At 42.8% G+C, this 19,523-nt stretch overlaps 1 protein-coding gene and 1 non-coding gene across 9 annotated transcripts in view; both read right to left on the bottom strand.

The window, feature by feature from the left end:
* Positions 1-19,523, bottom strand: part of KIAA1217 (KIAA1217 ortholog) — a 735,067-nt gene that overhangs the window by 180,771 nt on the left and 534,773 nt on the right. The gene's annotated exons all lie outside the window — the stretch shown is intronic.
* LOC129399010 (small nucleolar RNA SNORA3/SNORA45 family) lies at positions 1,884-2,010 on the bottom strand. The gene has a single exon (XR_008626859.1). It is a non-coding gene; the product is annotated as a small nucleolar RNA SNORA3/SNORA45 family (small nucleolar RNA).

Genomic DNA, 19,523 nt, shown 5'->3' on the forward strand with positions numbered 1-19,523 from the left:
CAATTTAACAGCTAAGGAACTCAAACATCAAAAAGGAAGGTGGCTTAGGCATAAATGTGAGACACTTCATTTTAAAGTTTCTCTCCACTGTGTAATGGAATTTAATCCAGAAATGTTCATTTACATCTTCCAATACCCCTTTCCCTATGTGAAGTTCAGCATAATTCTGTTAAAAGGAAGTCACTCGTAATAGAGATATCTGTGAGCTAGGAATTAGAAAAGACTAGAGCAAATAAATCGAAAGTGCCAATAATCCTTTTAAAAAAACGCATATTATTTCTAGAATCAGGATTTAAAAAAATATATAGACTTATATGCTATGAACCCATTTCAAACAAATTTCCTGGTAGACACAGAAAAATGTCTTGGTCTTCAAGGCCACAATGGTAAAATATGCTCCACATCTTAAAACCTTGACAGCTGCCTCTCTGGGAAGGATTAAATTCAGTCCAGCTTCATGAATAATTTCATGAGGCTCTTTCCAGCACATTCACAAGGCAAAGAACAGGAAGCGTATCTGCCAGTCCCCGAGAAGGGAGGGGTGATGGTACCCTTTGCTTAAGCCCCAGGGGCACAGAAGGTCAAGGGCTAAGAAGGTGATTTAATGTGCAGTGCCCCAAAGTGAGATATTAAATATTCTGAAAGATGCCAACAAAGGCTCTGAATGTCCCACACTTAGAATTAGCTGGGAAGATAACCTGAAAAAGCCTTGACAGAGGAATCTAGAAAATGACCCATCCCGGGATACAGAATACTAACGTCTGGCCACAATTGGACCCCAAGGCCAATGGAGTGAGGCTGGAAGGAGACTGAGAGTCTTACTCCAAATTTAGAGAGAAAATGTCTCTCTGTGACTGATACTGGTAAAACTGGCAGGAAAAAAAGGGCAAGTGCCAGAAAGTGAGGCTGCAGGAGAACAAATAGCTGCATGTTGAGTTGCTTAGGTAAAGACAAAACTGCTAGTAGGAAAAAATGCTCTTTATTCATGAGATTTCTTTGGTTTAGAGGATCATTACCATGGTGTCATATTTCCCTAGGGCACACCTGTTTGAAGTGTACAATTTCACAACTTTTAGCTGCTCACAGGGCTGTACAACCATTGTGGCAGTTGATTTTAGATCACCTTGCTCATCCCACAATGAAATCATACCCATTATAATCAATTCCCACATCCTTTGGCTTCCTCAACCAGAAGTCTACTCTTTAGCTTTCTCTCTATAAATTTCCCTATTTTGGACACTTTTTATAGATGGAGTCCTATAATCAATCGTTCTCTCTAACTGGCTTCTTTTTGCTTAGCAGGTGTTTCAGCAATTTTCATGTTAGAGCCCATATCAATACTTCATTCCTTTTTATTGCCCAGTCATATTTCATTCACAGATATAGCACTGTAGCACTGTCTTCCCGTTGTTCATCAATTTGCTCGAGCGGGCACCAGTAACGTCTCCATTGTGAGACTTGTTACTGTTTTTGGCATATTGTATAAGCCTGGTAGCTTGCCAGGCTCTGCCGTGTGGGTGGGATACTCTCAGTAGCTTGCTGGGTTCTTCTAGAGGGACGGAGGAATCGAACCCAGGTCAGCTGCGTGCAAGGCTAACACCCTACCCACTGTACTATCGCTCCAGTCCATTTATACCACAGTTTATCCATTTGTTAGTTGATGAATATGTGGGTTATTACAAGTTCTGAGTAATAGTGAAGAACGATGCTCTGAACATCAATGTGCAGGTTTTCATGTGAAATTCTTTTTGCATTTTATAAGATGGTAAGAGGGGAAGTTCTTATTTTTATTTAAGTTTTATTGTTTGATTTATAATACACCGCTGTAGGCCCAACACCCTGACACTAGATGCTTGACTTACTCTACCTAGGAGCTACGAAGGGCATGTTTCTGACCTGGGCACTAACGGGGGCACTGGTTGCCTCTGCCAGTGAATCTAGATCAGTGTATTCTCTCCGAGAACTCTAGCACACCAGGACAAGCAAGGTGTTGGGATGTGACAAGACGGGAAGTTCTTTGATTCAAGTAAAATACAATTCCAGCAAACAAAACTCAAGATAGAAAAATATATTTTAACAAAATTTCAGCATACTGCAATCATGCTAACATATCAAAATCACCTTTAGTTCCATATGTCATTATCATGCAATGTACACGTTACAACTGTGTGCCAGTGTGGAGGTGCTGTGATAGAACCAGTGACAATGATGCACAAGATAAACCTGGTCCATTTACAGAGCTGAGAGGCACCAAGACAACTTGTATTTGCAACAAGAAACAAATACAACAAAAATGTATAAACAGAGCCACAAAGGAATTACATGGTAAGTAAAAGAGAATGGAATAGTTATAAGGAAAGGCAAACCCCAGGGAAAACTGCCTCACAAAAGACCAAGTCCTTTGAATGTCAACAAACAATTGAAAGAGATCAGAAATTTTCCTTGTTTGTCCTTTAAGTTCAAACCAAACACTTTACAAATGTAAATCTAACTTCTGATTTTAGAGATCTCCAAGGAAGGAGGCACCTGGTCTAGACTACTTTAACTCAATGCTTAATAATGGTCACACAATCTTCTAAATATATTCTGATCCTTTGCTCAAGTCTTTGCCCTCTTAGTATGTCATCTGATAAAATACACAACAGATGTCATGAACATGTTTGTAGGAGTCCAACACATACTTAGCACGGACAATTTATCTCTCAACATTTTCCACAGTGAATCTGAGTTTTGTTTTGCCCAGAATCCTTAGTTTTCTCAACCTGTTAATCATCTTTATGGCCCTTTTCAACATCTTCAAAATTCCTTTTTATATAGAGCTAAAATTAGATCTTTGCAATCCTGAGATTAAGACCTATACTTAGTTCAATGTATTTTGTTACTTGACCTTGCAATTCAAACTGTTGATTCTGAGCCTCACACTCACAGGCCTTCTCTTAACTCTACTTACAAAGACATTTGAGCCACAAAGAATTAACTGGTAGGACTGAAATCAGCTCAACAGTGCTTCTAGGAAAAGAAAATGGTACTATCAGATAAACTCAAAATGTCTATCTTATAACCATGTAAAATATGATCATCACGATCCTTTATAAAAATTTAAGTACTCTTGAGGCCAGAAAGATAGTATAGTGGGTACTTGGGTATGTTTGCCTTGCACATGGCCAACCTGGGTTCAATCTCTGGCAACTCCTATGGCCCCCTGAGCCAATCAGAAGTGATTCCTGAGTGCAATGCCCACAGTAAGCCCTGAGCACCACTGGGTGTAGCCCCAAAATAAACAAATAAAATGTTAAGTACTTCCTCATGCTCTACTTTCGACATTACCCTTTATTACTCTTTTCAACCATGCTTCCAAATGGCCACCATTATTCTGATTTATATTCTTCCTCTGACAAAGAATGATCTCTCTCATATTTGAGATAAAAAGAAACATAATGGTAGAATAACAAATACCCAAAGACAATGGAAACAAAGTTCATGAGAACTAGTAGCAAACGTGCTTCTTGAAGGGGCTGGGAGATAGGATAGGAAGGGGCAACATCTATGGTGGAGGGAAACATTCAACTGGAAGGAGTAGGTGGTGCTTAGGCAGGAAACCTATCAGCAACAGTACCAAAAACCACAGTGCAGAACAGATGTTAAAAAAACAGAGAAGAGCCTCTTGTAGGAGACTGGTAAGGGGGGGGGGTCGGCAAATGGTGGTGGGGGCAGTATTGATGGAGAGAAGTAGACACTGGTGAAAGGATCGGCAGCAGTGAAATACACACACACACACACACACACACACACACATAAATAAATAAATAAATAAATAAATTCTTCTTCCTCTCCACCCCCACCAACAACTTGATCATTTTCTGTAATTCATGCACCTCTTGCTGGCTACAGAGAATTTTGAATCACTTGTGTCACTTCACTTGTCATCCCATTGCTCATCAATTTGCTTGAGTGGGCACCAAAAACATCTCCATTCATCCCTGTTGTGTGCTAGTGTAGCGCAATGGCATCTGCTCGCTCCAGGAACATAAAGAGCCTTAAACCATTCATTCAGGGTCTTGGTGAAGAAGTCTGACCAACGCGTAGGTGGACAGCCAGGCGTTCTCTTGACATCCCGTAGAACCCAGTGGGTAACAGCTCTAGTCCAGCGGTCATCTCCAAATCGCATTATGTGTCAGGCCCATCTGATTTTCGACATCTTGGCAAACGAGGTAAAGTCCCCGATCCTCGATCATCGACGGAGGTCGGAACTCTGGATTCCTTCTCTCACTTGAGTGAAATGTGATACTCCAAGCATAGTTCTTCCAATTCCTCCCTGGGATACCCGAATAGCATCCTTATCCTGTTCTCGTAGGGCCCAGGTCTCTGAGGCGTATGTTAGTGCAAGAAGAATGGTGGAGTCGAAAAGATGTGCCCAGAGCTGGAGGTACTTTGTCCTCTTAACCACTTCTTCCATGCTCTTGAAGGTGTTCCACTCTACTCTCTTCTTTCTGCACAGCTCAGGGGCCAGGTCGTTCGTCATGTTGAGTTCTCGACCTAGATATACATAACTGCTGCATTCGGAGATGTTCATTATGTTGAGAGCAAATGGAACATCAGGAACTAGTTCGTTTCTCATGAACATTGTCTTCGTGAGATTCAGCTGAAGTCCGACCTTTCCACACTCATGGTCGAAGTTGGCCAGCATTTGTGCCGCTTGGCTAATGTTTGGTGTTATTAGAATGATGTCATCAGCGAAGCGGGAGGCAGTATTTTTGAATAAGGGTTGGAAAAGTACTAATCGTGATCATTTTGTACAAACTCCATCAAGAACATGGATTCCTAATTATGCCTTGATGCTCTCCAGTGAGGTCACCACTTGAAGATTGTAGACTAAAATACTCAATCAGTTTTTTGAGGTCTCATAAGTGTGACCAGGGAATGGATGAATAACGACAGCTTTCCTGAAACTCATGACTTCTTCCACAGTCTCACGCCATGCGTGGTGATCACACGTGGAGCCACAAAGAGCCACATGGCCACACGGAGTCTGCTCTCTCCCAAACCATACTGGTATACCTGGCCACTTTTCAACCTGACGTTTTCTGGCCCACTCCGTGATGAGATCTACTATTTCTTCCCTCAACCCTTTCATTTCCCTCTAGATCATTCATGCTTAAAGACTGGACCTTTCAATACCATCCTTTCTCAACTAGAAATGGTACATTGCTCCTTTCACAATTCCATCCTCTCTCTCTGTCTCTCTGTTCTCTGTCTCTGTCTCTGTCTCTGTCTGTCTCTCTCTGTCTCTGTCTCTCTCTGTCTCTGTCTCTCTCTCTCTCTCTCTCTCTCTCTCACACACACACACACACACACACACACACACACACACACACACACCCCAACTGGGGTTCCGGAGGCACTCACTCCAAACAATCATTTCAGTATCTGTTGGCGTTTACAGCTGACAGCTCTTCACGGACATGGTCTGATAAAAGCCCTCAGTCAGGTCAGTTCTTTGAGTCATTTTGCTTCCTCCTCCTCCCCCCAGTCAATACTACCAGATTCTTTTAACAAAGGAGTTCTTCTTCTGTCAGGGGAGGTGGGTAGACAACTTGACCTACTGCCATCATTTAAAACCAACTCCCTCTCTGCCTAACAGAGGAAGGACATTTCCCTATCCTGTTGCTTCAGATATATTTAAAGAATGTTTCCCTTGATGTGTTTGGAAAGTGGCTTCTCATTTCCAGCTGGAGCTGCCCCACTCAACTCTGCTCTTCTTGCTTTATGCTGTCTCTTGGCCCTCTGCCATCCTCTGGCTTTGTAGTAGCATTCTTGCGAGTCTCAGCTCTTCAAGCAGCTCTTTGTTCATGGGTTGTGTTCCCTCCTACCTTGCCTACCTTAGCTAGAAGCCCCTTTCCTAGATTCCTGAGGAGGAAATACTAATTATAGTCTGTGCTCCTCGAGATTCTCATATTTTTCATTTCCTGTCTTAGTTTCCTTTTAAATACTCTTTTAAAGTCTCTTTCACAGCTTAACTTTATTAGTACGAACTTTGGTAATTCTGCTGATTTTGGAGGCCTTTGCAGTGCCAATGAAATTGTACCATTTTCCATTATTCAGTGCTGATCTGATGTCTGCACTTGTAATAGTTCATTTCAAATAGTCACCTATCCAAGCTGATTCTTCCACTTTTCTAAAAGGACCTACTGTTCCTCCATGACTTGATGTGGTATTCCTGATATCTGGCCTTAGGATTTGGTCAGATGTTTAGAAAGCCTTTCCCCCACTTTTTTTTCTTCTTTTTGGGTCACACCCGGCGATGCACAGGGGTTACTCCTGGCTCTGCGCTCAGGAATTACCCCTGGTGGTGCTCAGGGGACCATATGAGATGCTGGGAATTGAACCTGGGTCAGTCACGTGCAAGGCAAATGCCTTACCTGCTGTGCTATTGCTCCAGTCCCTCCCCCACTTTTTTTAACGGAAAGGTTTGCATTAATTTTACTTGAAAGAATTCCTTTCATTGAATTTTTTCCCTAAAATTTTCTGAAATGGCAAACTTTCCATCTGATCATGGCCTTGCATGCCCTCTGAAATTGCAGAGGCTAACACATTTGAGTCCTAGCTAATTCTTGTTTTTTGTTCCCATTGGGCCACACCCAGCTATGCTCATGGGTATTCCTGGCTCTGCACTCAGGAATCACTCCGAGCGGCATTCAGGGAACCAGATAGGTTACCAGGGATTGAACCATGTTAGCAGCATGCAAGGCAAACACCCTATCCACTGTAATTATCTCTCTGGCCCACTCCTTAGCTAATTCTTAAACAGATGGCACTTTTGGTTTCTCAAGTTATCTGTTAAATGAGTCAAGTGGCATCAACACTAAGAAAAGAGGCATTTCTGGGGGCCAGAGCAATAGCACAGTGGGTAGGGCCTTGCAGGCGGGCAACCCAGGTTCCATCCCCAGCATCCCAAAGGGTCCCCCGAGCATCACCAGGAGTAATTCCTGAGTGCAGAGCTAGGAGTAACCCCTGAGCATTGCTGGGTGTGACCAAAAAATAAGGAAAAAAGAAAAGAGGCATTTCTTGACCACAATTTCCCTTGCTGTCTGCTTATTAGGCAAACCCCCAAAAACAATACTGGCTTAGTGCATCTGCCCAGCCTCTGGCCATCCTGATTTTCTTTACTCCCAATGACCAAAGTACAACATATACTTGCTAATTTATTTCTAATAAATAAAGAACAACACACCAGCATGTCTGCTGGTAGAACTGTTTCTGTTTCTGGCCCAGTCTGGGGGCCAATCAAGTCACAAGTTCCATGCAGAGATGAATGAATGTTTAGCCCCCAGAATGAGAGGACCATGATTTTACTTTCTGACAGAAAACATCAAGTCCTATAATCTGGGGAGTTTACAGGAAATGCAGCCTCATTGGATTGCACTCCAGACTTAGAGTTTAAATCCTGGTTCTGCGCTCTGATAGCTGTGAATTGAGTAAGTTCTATGTCTATTTGCTCACTAATCAAATGCCTGATACCAAGTGCACTCATGAGGCACAGACACATACATACAACAAACATAGGAAGGAATCAAAAGGCAAGTCATTAGCATTTACACAGAAAGGAAACTTTATATAATAAAGAAAAATACCAAAACACACAGAAAGGATGCAAACTCGACTCCAGTAGCAAACACAGAGCAGCACAAGTAGATCCTGGTTCAAGAGGTGTCTACTCAGAACCAGTATGTGTGAAAAAACAGTATTTCTTTATTTTATTTTATTTCATTGAATCACCGTGAGATAGTTACAAGCTTTCATGTTTGGGTTACAATCACACAATGATCAAACACCCATCCCTCCACCAGTGCACATTCCCCACCACCAATATCCCTAGTATACCCCCCCTTTCCCATCCTCCCCTTGCCTCCATTGCAGACAACATTCCCCATACTCTCTCTCTACTTTTGGGAATTATGATTTGCAATGCAGATACTGAAAGGTTATCATGTTTGGTCCTTTCTCTACTTTCAGCACACATCTCCCATCCCGACCGATTCCTCCAACCATCATTTTCTTAGTGATCCCTTCCCTATTCCAGCTGTCCTCTCCCCACCTGCTCGTGAGGCAGAGTTCCAATTATGAATTAATGTTCTTGATCCTTCTATCTACTGTCCTTGGGTGTTGGTCTTGTATTGTTATTTTATACTCCACAAATGAGTGCAGTCCTTCTATATCTGTCCCTCTCTTTCTGACTCATTTCACATAGCATGATACTCTCCATGTCTATCCACCTATAAGCAAATTTCATGACTTCAATTTTCCTAACAGCTGCATAGTATTCCATTGTGTAGATGTACCAAAGTTTCTTTAACAAATCGTCTGTTCTCGGGCACTTGGGTTGTTTCTAGATTTTGGTTATTGTGAACAGTGCTACAATGAATATATATAGGTACAGATGTCATTTCTACTGTGCTTTTTTGCAGCCTCAGGATATATTTTTAGAAGTGGTATTGCAGGGTCATATGGAAGCTCAATTTCTAGTTTTTGAAGGACTGTCCATATTAAAACCAGTATTTCTTAAATTGAAAAAAAACTGACATGTGTAACCATGCTTAAGAATAAAATTATTTTAGCCACGTCTTTCAGGTGAACTGCCAAGATTGATATAGGCACCGAAGTGAGGCTGACCTGTTGAACCATATTATGGAAAAATTGGTATTTGACATCTGACCTGGTCTTATGAACAAGCACTCCCGACCATCACGACCACCACTACCACAGAATGTTTCTCTAAAATGCTGACACCCCCAGGCTATTTCTCACCAAAGAATAAGCAATACAAATTTAGAAGACTACAACTAGCATGCATCCATCTAAAATAAATGTGATGAGCTTATGCTTTTCATCTTATCTTCCAGAAAAGAAATCAAAAATAAATCTTCCATAGTGTCTTTTGAAAATAAAGCAGTGAATGAAAACTCAAAGCAGTGCACACAAGGTTTGGGTAAGGTGAACCTCAATTTACCGCCTTGCTCAACTTAAAGCCAGGAGCTATTATTCTGCATCTCTCAAGCTCTCATCAAAACAACACTGTTCTACTTCAACCATACCCTCGAACAGGTAAGAGTTTTACTCAAGGGTCACTATTATTCATTCAAATAATTGTGAAAGAGACCAAAAGTCATTTAGATGTCTTCACACCCAGGAATGTCATGTCAGCCCAGGGCAAGATGCCAGAGCATCAGAGGAGAAAAATTTATTTTCATGGGAGATAAAACATGACTGACAAATCAAGAAGCATGACATTTAATAACACAGTGCTGTTGGCATCTATTTGGTTTTGCTAACCATGCCCTTCACACCTTTAGATTTGGGAAATGCTAGTACGGAGTGGAAAAAATGAATTCGATAACAACACCTGCTTTGTGAAGAACTTTTGTCAACTTTTCTCACTCCAAGCTACTGCAAATCCTTGCATTTTGTGAGCTAGACCAAACTAATCTGCCATCAAAATTTTCAAAAAAAAATGGCAATCTTTTGCATTTGTAGGGAGTGATGCAGTAGAGGAAACCAGTAGAATTTTTGTGATTCTATCTTTTCTCCCCCAAGACATAATTTTATAGATCCTGGGTGAAATGGATGCTATCTGCTAATGATCTTAGCAGAGGCGATGAGTAAAATGACAGATGGCCCACAGGAACCTTTAAAACTTACAGCTCTAACAGTATTGGCACAGGTGCACCAGCAGCAAAAGGGCTTGATGGAAAAGATGAATACATTAAAACTAAAGTAAGGTTCTTTTACTTTCCCAGGTGTTCAAAGTCCTTGCAATGGAATTTTCTCTCCGATATTACCCAGAACTGGCTGAAATGGAAACTTTTCTCCCAACAAGGCCTTCCCAGGGATGCTCACAGTCCTTTTAATTGGTTTCCCTACAGCTGAAGATAGCATCTAGCTAGGGTTCAGAGAGGGCTTATTCGATGATCACCACGAATGGAAAGATTTTAATGTCTGATAACTCAGGAATAATTGCACATTAAATTAATAATCCACTTAAACACTCAGCTCGAGCCATTATGAACAGAATGGTAGGGGCTGAGGACATGGCCCATGACTAAGGACAGGTCTTGCACCCGTGAGGTTCTGGATTACATCTTCAGAATCAATGCTAGTCCCTGCCTCAACTGTCCCCCCCACCAAAAAAAAAAAAAAGATAAGATACTGATGTTAATAGAAATAATTAAAAAATATGTCTCCAAATAAAAAGATTGCTTCCCCCAAAAGCAGAGTGTGATTAAAACTCAATGAGCGTAATGAAGAGTGGCCGTTGAGTGTAGCTTTTCTCTCAAATGCACAGATGCTCTGGTGAAGACATCATGGACAAAGGAGGCAGGGCAGATTCCCAAGGCAGTTGGGAAAGAACGTTCTAAGGGCTGGAGGAAAAGGGGTCAGTGGTGTCCTCTGAGAAATTTCTCCTGCAGGTGTGGGGTCTGTATCTGCCTGGCCTCCTAGGGATGCCTGGGAGAGAGACAATCTCTTGAGTGCTAGCGTAGATAGTGTGCATAAAACCAAGACCAGGCCCTCAGCCTTTGACTTAGAAAGAGGCAACCCCCACCCACCCTCAAAAAACCCAGCATATCAGAGGTGAGATGAGCAGGGTGAAGAAAAGACATAAGAACTAATCCTTATGCCCTCTCCACTTCATATAGGGAATCATGCCAGGAAAACTTCCTCTTGTTAACAAAAAAGGTCACTAAAAGTAGAGCCAAGTTTTCGAGAACAAGTGAATTTTGTATAACTAAAGAAATAAGGGAACACCTATTATTTACCTGCTTGTATTCCCCAGCTCATATTTTCTTAACCAATGTACCAATGATAAATTCAAAACAGCAGGTGAGGGGCTGGAGTGGTAGCACAGCAGGTAGGGCTTGCATGCGGCCGACTCAGGTTCGATACCCAGCATCCCATATGGTCCCCCAAGCACCGCCAGGAGTAATTCCTGAGTGCAGAGCCAGGAGGAATCCCTGTGCATTGCCAGCATGAGCCAAAAAGCAAAACAAACAAACAAACAAACAAACAAAACCCAACAGTAGGTGAGAGAGGTGAGCAGGCAGAATCTCATTGCTGTTACAGAATCCCTCTGAGAATCTACTGAAAAATCAGCAATGGGACCAGAGAGATAGGCAGTGACTTAATCTGCAGACACTCTCCCACCTGCAAGCTCAAATAAATCAAGAAGACTGAATTTGAAGACTGAGAACTCCAAATACAGTCCAAGAGAATATAACTCAGAGAATATAAAGATTTTTGTGGTAGAAAGAGGTTGCTTGAACCACTTCCGGTGGTACTCAGGGCTTACTCGCTGCTGGTTCTGTGCTCAGAGATCACTCCTGGTGGGACCTGGGGAACCATATTCAGTGCTAGATATTGAACAGGGCAGCTATGTGCAAGACCAGTGCCTTAATCCTCCCCTGTTCTCTCATTCTCTCTCTCTGCTCTCCCCTCAACCCCCCCCCCCCGCCAGTACATAATGGCACAAGGCAGACAGATGGAAAAGTACTAACATTGAATTTTTAAAAATTTTTACAATGTTTTTAGTTGAATTACTGTGAGACACAGTTACAAAGTTTTTCCAGATTTGATTTCAGTCATACAATGTTCCAACACCTTTCCCTTCACTAGTGTAAATTTCCCACCACTTATGCCCCAGTTTCCCTCCCACCACCCCCTGCCCCAGGTACTAGCCTGCCTCTAGCCATAGCACATTTCTTCTCTCCCTCCCCGCCTCCTCTCTTTCTCCACCCTTTTGAGCACTATGGTTTGTAATACAGGTACTAAAGATTATGGCATTGAATTTAGGGGAGAAACAAACACTGACAGGGCAGATTTCTTCCATTTCTTCTCTTCACATCCATGCCGCGACCACATGCAAAGCAGAATGTCCACCCCATTACTTCTTCATCTTCACTCTGCATCAAGAGCATAATTTTCTCTAATCTTACTGCCACACCAGAAAAATCAGTGCATTATTGGATGCATTATTGGTCTGCTTGTAATTAGTCTTGTTGGAGAGGTTTATGAGAATCAGCCACACTGGGGTGTGAGAGGCTGTTTGATGGGGCGGGGGGCCTGTTGCTGACTACGTGAGACCTTGGTTAGAGCCCGCGTTCTCCCTGGAGCTCCATCTGTCAGTGGAGAAGCCGGGACCCCGATTAATTTCCCACTTTCATTTTGAGAGGCGTACCCAGGGACCAAACACATCCTTCTTTTTCATCTCACCTTGCTTCTCTAACAACCCCCCTCAGCGTTTCCAACGACTGGGACGGATGCCAACAAGAGAGCCCAACTGTTGCAGCCTGTCTCAGCTCTCCTCCTTGCAAACAAAGAGCTGAGCACCGGACCCAAGCCATCCTCCTCAGTGCTGTAAGGTGGGGAAGCAATGAAGACCGGAACACAGAACGAGCTTCCGTTCAAGTGCTCCACCGCCCATTCCAGCATCCTTGCTCTTATTTCTTGCCTTTTGTCTATCTGTGAATGGAGCAAACAACAGACCCCTTGATGGTCAGCTACTTATACTTTCTCCAATTTAGCTCTGCACAGGTGCTCTCTGAGGGACCAAGCTCACGATCAACGTAAGAAGGTAAGGGTCATGTATGCATCTCAGCATAAAATAGAACAGAGGCACTTTTATGGGAGCACGATCATCTTAGGCACCTCTCCAAGAAATTTGGCACAATAGCGCTAGGAGCTTGCAAGACTTGACAGGACTCACGTCCAAACAAGTAGCAACATCATCCTTTAAAAAAGTTGGGTCTTAGATGCAGTTCAACACTTACTGAAGAAGCAAGGCTCTAAAATAAACAACTATCTCTGGTTTGTTTCCAGGTTTGAATAGTGAAACAAAACAAGACAAAATAAACAGCTAATAGGCCACAGCCCGGGAAGATACATTCAAGAATTCTTACAAAAACTGACACTCTGGACTCAACATTTCCCTGTATTTTCTTCTTGTTTGCAATGGCTCCTCAGCCTACATTCAAGTGCTTAACTTTATAACATTTTCATTTTTACAATGCAATTATTTACAGCTCTTTAAAACTAAAATGGTTTTTATTTTCCTTGTTTGGAATGCTTTTATAGGGGTCACACCCAGTGAAATAGAGGGATCCCGGCAGTATTGACCTGGTGGTTCCAGAGCTAAGCCAGGTGCTCGCCATGCCATGCAGTTCCGGGGATCGAACTCAGGGCCTTGCATTTGACAAGTGTGTTGCTCCCACTTGAGTTATCTCCCCTTCGACAGAAACTATTTTTTGTTTTGTTTTTGGAAATCCACATCCAGCAATGCTCAGGCTTGCTCTTGACTCTGAGCTTAGGAATCATTCCTGATAAGATGTGGGGGCCCTATGGGGTACTGGGAATCAAAGCTCAATTGGCCAAGTGCAAGGTAACACCCTACCTGCTGTACGATCATCTCGCTAACTCCTCCTAGAAGGTTTTTTGTTCATAACTTAAAATAAACATTGACTATGGCACATGAATTCTCAGGAACAAAGAAGAAATATGACTAACACTTCAGTGAGGGGGAAGGGAGAGAGAAGAGAGAGAGAAAGAGAGGAGAGAGAGAGAGAGAGAGAGAAAGTGAGAGAGAGAGAGAACACATTTGACCATCTTAAAGTCAAATTAATTTTTCTTCCAGAAGAAAGGATTCTGTCAATATTTCTTCCCTTTCTGACACAGCTGGATTTTACAAGGGCATTATAAAGCAGATGGGACACTGGGGAATAAAAGCCAGAGGGTTCATTAGACTGTTTGCAATCTGCACTTCACAAATAAAGAGCTATTATTGAAAAGTAAAGGTCACACAAAATGAATTAAACTCCATAATGAGCTTCAGTAGGGACAGTAAGCCTGGTCCTTCTTGAATGCCCTAACCTTCTCTGGAAAAGTAGAACTTTCTCTTAGTAGGCCCAGTATTATTGGGCCCTGCTCATGGCATAGAAGGTTGTACTCAATGCAACCATAGGCTGTCTTACTTGGGTAAGCGCTGAAGCATGCATAAGTCCTGCGCCTGTGGAGAAAGTGAATTGATACACAGGTCACTCCATTCAGGCAATATTCAATAAGGGGCCGCGAGGTTCCTTATTAGGAAGTCCAGGCTCCTAATGAAACAAAGGGCAGACTCAAGTTCACATCCTCACACATAAAAGAGGCGGGAATCACTTGTAAGTCACGTTGCCCAGTTGTTCTGGTAAGCGCTTGTGAGTGTTGCTTTCTTCAGAAATGAGTCAGGCCGGTGGGTGCTGAGCCTCCTCGCTAACTGCTTCGCCCAAAGATTCCCCAGAGCAGCCAGGTCGGGGCAGACCTGGGACAGTACTGGTGATTTGGGTGGGTGGGTGGGTAGGGGCCAGGAAAATTCCGGTCCCTGCCACCTCCCCCAAATTATTTGATAAGGCCCGAACCTCTGCTCCTTGACATTTCTCTGCTAAAGTAGCTTGCAGGGTTGGGCGCTCTTGTTCTTCTTTGGGCTCAGCTCTCCCCGTCCTGCTACACGGACTGCCTGCTTGGGTCTGAGCACAGTGGGAACCACCTCAGCGCCGCTTGGCCTTAGCTGGGCCGTGCCGGGTCGGGGGACTCGCTCCGCTGCAGTGTTGCTTTGTTGCTTTGCGTTCCTTCTAGTGTGTGTGTGTGTGTGTGTGTGTGTGTGTGTGTGTGTGTGTGTGTGTGTGTTTAAAGGCTATGAGCGAGAGAGATAGTGCAGGTCTTTAGGTATTTGCCTGATACATGGCTGACCCTGTTACAATCCCAGTTCACCGCTTATGATCCCTTGAGCACTGTCAGGAGTGATGCCTGCATACAGAATCAGGAGTAAGCCCTGAGTCCAGCCAGGTGTGGTCCACAACCCAAACAGACAAATGAGAGACCAATCTGCAAAGGATCTGATGTCACCGTCTTACACGGTTCTAAAGTACCAAGGCTGGACAAAGCACAGCCACCATCACCAGCCCGAGCTCATGTCATGCTGCAAGACTGAAATTCTATGCCCACTGCAGTTGCTCCACAAACTTTCAGCCCGACAGCCACCTTCCACCTCTGCCTCCAGGAGCCTCAGACTTCCAGGCAGCTCCCGCCAGCCGTCAGCAGGAACATGCAGTCTCTGTCCTCTGACAACTGACTTCTCTCACTGCACATGATGTCCACAAGGTCCACCCATGCTGGGGTGTGTGACAGGGCTCCCTTCCTCTTCAAGGTGAGTAAACATTCCCTTGCACATCTCACCACACTCCACATTTCCTTACTTCCCTAGGTGGACATGTAGGAATTTCACCTCTTGCCCTCTTGACCATCATCTGCTGCGAACATGCAGCTACAACTCTCTTAACAAGGCTTTCCCTATTTTTTGTAGATTTTATTTATTGGTTTATTTATTTTAATTTTATTATTATTATTTTTTAATTTTATTGAATCACTGTGAGAGAGTTACAAGCTTTCATGTTTGGGTTACAATCTCACAATGATCAAACACCCATCCCTCCACCAGTGCACATTCCCCACCACCAATATCCCGGGTATAACCCCCTTTCCCACCCTCCCCCTGCCTCCATGGCAGACAATATTCCCCATACTCTCTCTCTACTTTGGGCATTATGGCTTGCAACACAGACACTGAGAGGTCATCATGTTTGTTCCATTATCTACTTTCAGCATGCATCTCCCATCCCAACTGGTTCTTCCAGCTATCATTTTCTTAGTAATCCCTTCTCTATTCCATCTGAACAAGGCTTTATTTTCTATGTGTCAAGGTTATTCACCAAGAAGTTAAATTTTGGGGTCATGTGATAATTCTATTTTTCCCCCCCGAGGACTGCATGTTTTTCATTGGTGGGGACCTGTTCTCTCTAGTTTTTTGTTTTCATCTTTTGGCCACACCCAGCAGTGCTCAGGGCTTACTCTTGGCTATGCACTCAGGATCACTACTGGCAAGATTCAGAGGACCATATGAAGTGCTGGGGATCGAACCCGGGTTGATTGAATGCAAGGCCAATGCTGGGCTATTGCTCTGGCCCCTGTTCTCTAGTTTTTAAGATGCTTCAAAGACGACCTTGATGAGAGCGAGAAGTATAGAACCAGCTCTGTTGGGATCAATAGGCCCCTCTGCATCCCATAAAATTCAGTGGGGTTTGGCAAGATGTTTAAAGATGTTAATATTATCAAGATGTTAATATATAATATATACGATATGTATAAGCATCTTTAACATGTTGCCAAAACTCACTGAGTTTCATGTGATGTATAAATACACTCTGAAAGTGGTTTTGATTTTGCACAATAAATACAATTGTGTTTTCTCTGTCATAGACAGATGTGGTTAATATGACTTAAGTAAGCACCTTGTTTTGTGGTATTCTGTAGTGCTCTGAGGCAGTACTTACCGTTTAATATGGGGCCTCTTAAAGATAATTCTTTTACCAAAGAGGAAAAAGTAGAAACCAGGATTGGAAGAATTTAAAATGAACTTTAGTCTTGAGCCATACCTCAAAAACAGTACAGCCAGCCTCAGATCTAAGTTCTTAATTATTCACAGTAGACGGAAGAAAAAGTAGTCAGCACCTCACATACAATTTATATCTGAAATCAACCATCCCGTGTCTGATTTATGGCTTTGGGTAGGTGGGCACCAATTTATTTTTCCTCTACAGAGCTCCATGCATGAAGAGTAATTATAAATTTGTTTGTATTTTCTGGGCTGTAGAATTAAAAACATAACCTCCTTAGAGACTTGAAATGAGTGATTTCTTGCCCTTTACATTTTCCTCCTTAAATAAAAGTAGATGCCAGATAGCATTTCATTTAATTGGCCTAATCCCTGCTCTAAGAACAGGATGCTCTGACCAATGATGCTCAGAACCAGTTTTTATCTGAGGAAGCAACCTGTGACAAGACAAGATGGTAGAAAATATTTTTTTTTAACTCTGGAGTCTTCTATACTTTATCACCTCTTCATTCTGTCACATAGTTGTATCATTAAACGGGTTCTAGTGATCTCATAGAAACTTTTTACCTGTGTGGACAGTAAACATAGCTGATACTGGAATTTTCTTGCAGGTAAATTAATTTCCATAAATGCCTAGAGACTCAAAATCCTTTAGCAAAGACTGGAGGTTTTTAAGGCTAGCTAGGGAAAACTTGGGCTCTGAGCTAAAGAAGGGAGCACATCATTGGCTCAGGCCATTCCTGAAGGCCAGAGTTGGGGTCTTTCTTGTCCAAGTGTTCTGCTAAAGCTCCCACATGTTCCTTCCACCTGTATGCAATCCTCAAGCCTTGAAGAGGGGGACAGGCTTGGGCGCACCTACCTCCTTCCCAAGCACACGTGACCTTGCTGACTTTCTGAGGCGTCATTCATTATCCTACCCTCTGTGAACTTGCTTAAGTCTTACCTTCCTACCTCTTCTCATCATGTCAGGAAGAATGGGACACATTTTCTTCTGTAATGCTTCTTGTTTTAACATCTCCCCTTCTTCAACCTCCACCCACTCCAACTGCTCCATGCTGGGAAGAAAAATGGTGCAAGCCAAATAAAAATAGAGCAAGGGACCAGAGAGACGGTATAACAGGTAGGGCACTTGCCTTACTCGCAGCAGACTGAGTTTGATCCCCAGCATCTCATACGGTCCCTTGGGCCTGCCAGGAGTAATTCCTGAGTGCAGAACCAAAAGCAACCCCAGAGCACGACTGGGTATGGCCCCAAAACAAGAAAGAAAGAAAAACAGTAAACAAAAAAGCCAGCTATGTGGAGAACTAAAAACCAACAGGCTCTTCATCTTCTAAACAAATATTTGGTGTGTGTGTCGGTGGTGAAAGGAGGTATGAAAATTCAATCCACAAAATACTTAAAACCTATAGCCCCAAACAAAATGCCTGTTAAAACAGATTTTTCAAGCCATTCCAGATAAAATGATTACCCAGGATGTCCACAGCATGAAGAGAAATAATAGATTTTCCTTCTTGACCAACAAGACTTTAGGGGTGTAATATGCATCAAAATGGATACAAAAATCTATTTCCTATGAAATTTAACCCCCAAGCCTTAGTTTGTTATATTTGGAAAATTAAAATTACTGGTCTGGTCCTGTGTGTTTACAAGTAAAGTTTTGTTGGAACACAGATAATTTGTTCTGTATTTTCTTCAAGATTTACTGAAATATAACTGACTTAGAACATAGACTAAGATGATTTGAATCAGGTACATATTGTGGGATGATTATAACACGCTGAACCAATATCTTCACCAGCCGATCTAATCCACAGAATGGTGGCCATCCAGGGGTCCTGTGCTGGCCACCTGGACACTGCTGAGAGCACACTGCAAACACTCTCATCACACACACGAATGCAAATACACACATGTACACACGTAGTTCTGTTGTGTGTTTTCTTATGACTGCTTTTGAGGACCAACAATTGAGTTGAGAATGTTTTCACCCTTATTCAGTGAGGATATATAATATACACACTAATGCATTTTGGTAAAGTAAGCAAAGTCAACCTACTACCCTGCCCCCTATTTGAATTCCCCCAACCATGTCAACTTCATAGACATCTACCCGCTCCTTCCAGGCCATTCTCCTGGGCTTCCCATGTCTCTGGTCTTCCTGTACAACCTCTGTTCAGAAGGCCCTATTTTATGGCATCCTCCTCTGTTACAGAGGAGGGTTTTCGCAGATTGCAGTGATCCAACAAAGAAGTGAGAGTGGGTGAATGTATACATGACAATAATGCATTTCTAGCATATCTGATGATAGTGTAGGGATAGCCATCATGTTGAAGCTCTACTCTGATAGCAGAAGTCCCTCTTCATTGGGGGAATCTTCGTGGCTTTCTAGAAAGGTCATGAAATAATGGGCGAAACCCCTCAACTAATGGAAGATAATCTGCCTTTCTTCAAATAGACTCATTTAATTCTTAATCACATCTTTTTTAAAAAAAATGCATAATGGGGGCTGGAGTGATAGCACAGCGGATAGGGCATTTGCCTTACACACGGCCAACCTGGGTTCGATTCCCAGCATCCCATATGGTCCCACAGCACTGCCAGGAGTAACTCCTGGGTGTAGAGCCAGGAGTAACCCCTGTGCATCACTGGGTGTGATCCGAAAAGCAAAAAAAAAAAAAAAAATGCAGCTGCGTACTGACTGCCATTGAATCAAATATCTGAGTCCTGAAACCAAACCAAGTTAGCACCTGTAAGTAACCATCACTTAAGAATGGAAATATACATATTTCCATATATATATTTATGTGCCTCTCAATTGGTGCAATTATATTCTCAACCAGCCACTCTGTTATTAGTACACAACTACTCATTAAGTTGTTTGGACTTTCCTACTTAATAAGCAGAACTGTTGTTATTTCTTTTGACCTACAGGCACTAAGGCAATTTTGAACAAAGAAAGTGATTGTACAGTGGATCGAGCACTTGCCTTGCATATGGCTGACCCAGGTTCAATCCCTGGAACTTCATATGGTCCCATGAGCACTGCCAG

This window comes from Sorex araneus, chromosome 9 (assembly GCF_027595985.1).
Source record: "Sorex araneus isolate mSorAra2 chromosome 9, mSorAra2.pri, whole genome shotgun sequence".
Classification (NCBI taxonomy): Eukaryota; Metazoa; Chordata; class Mammalia; order Eulipotyphla; family Soricidae; genus Sorex; species Sorex araneus.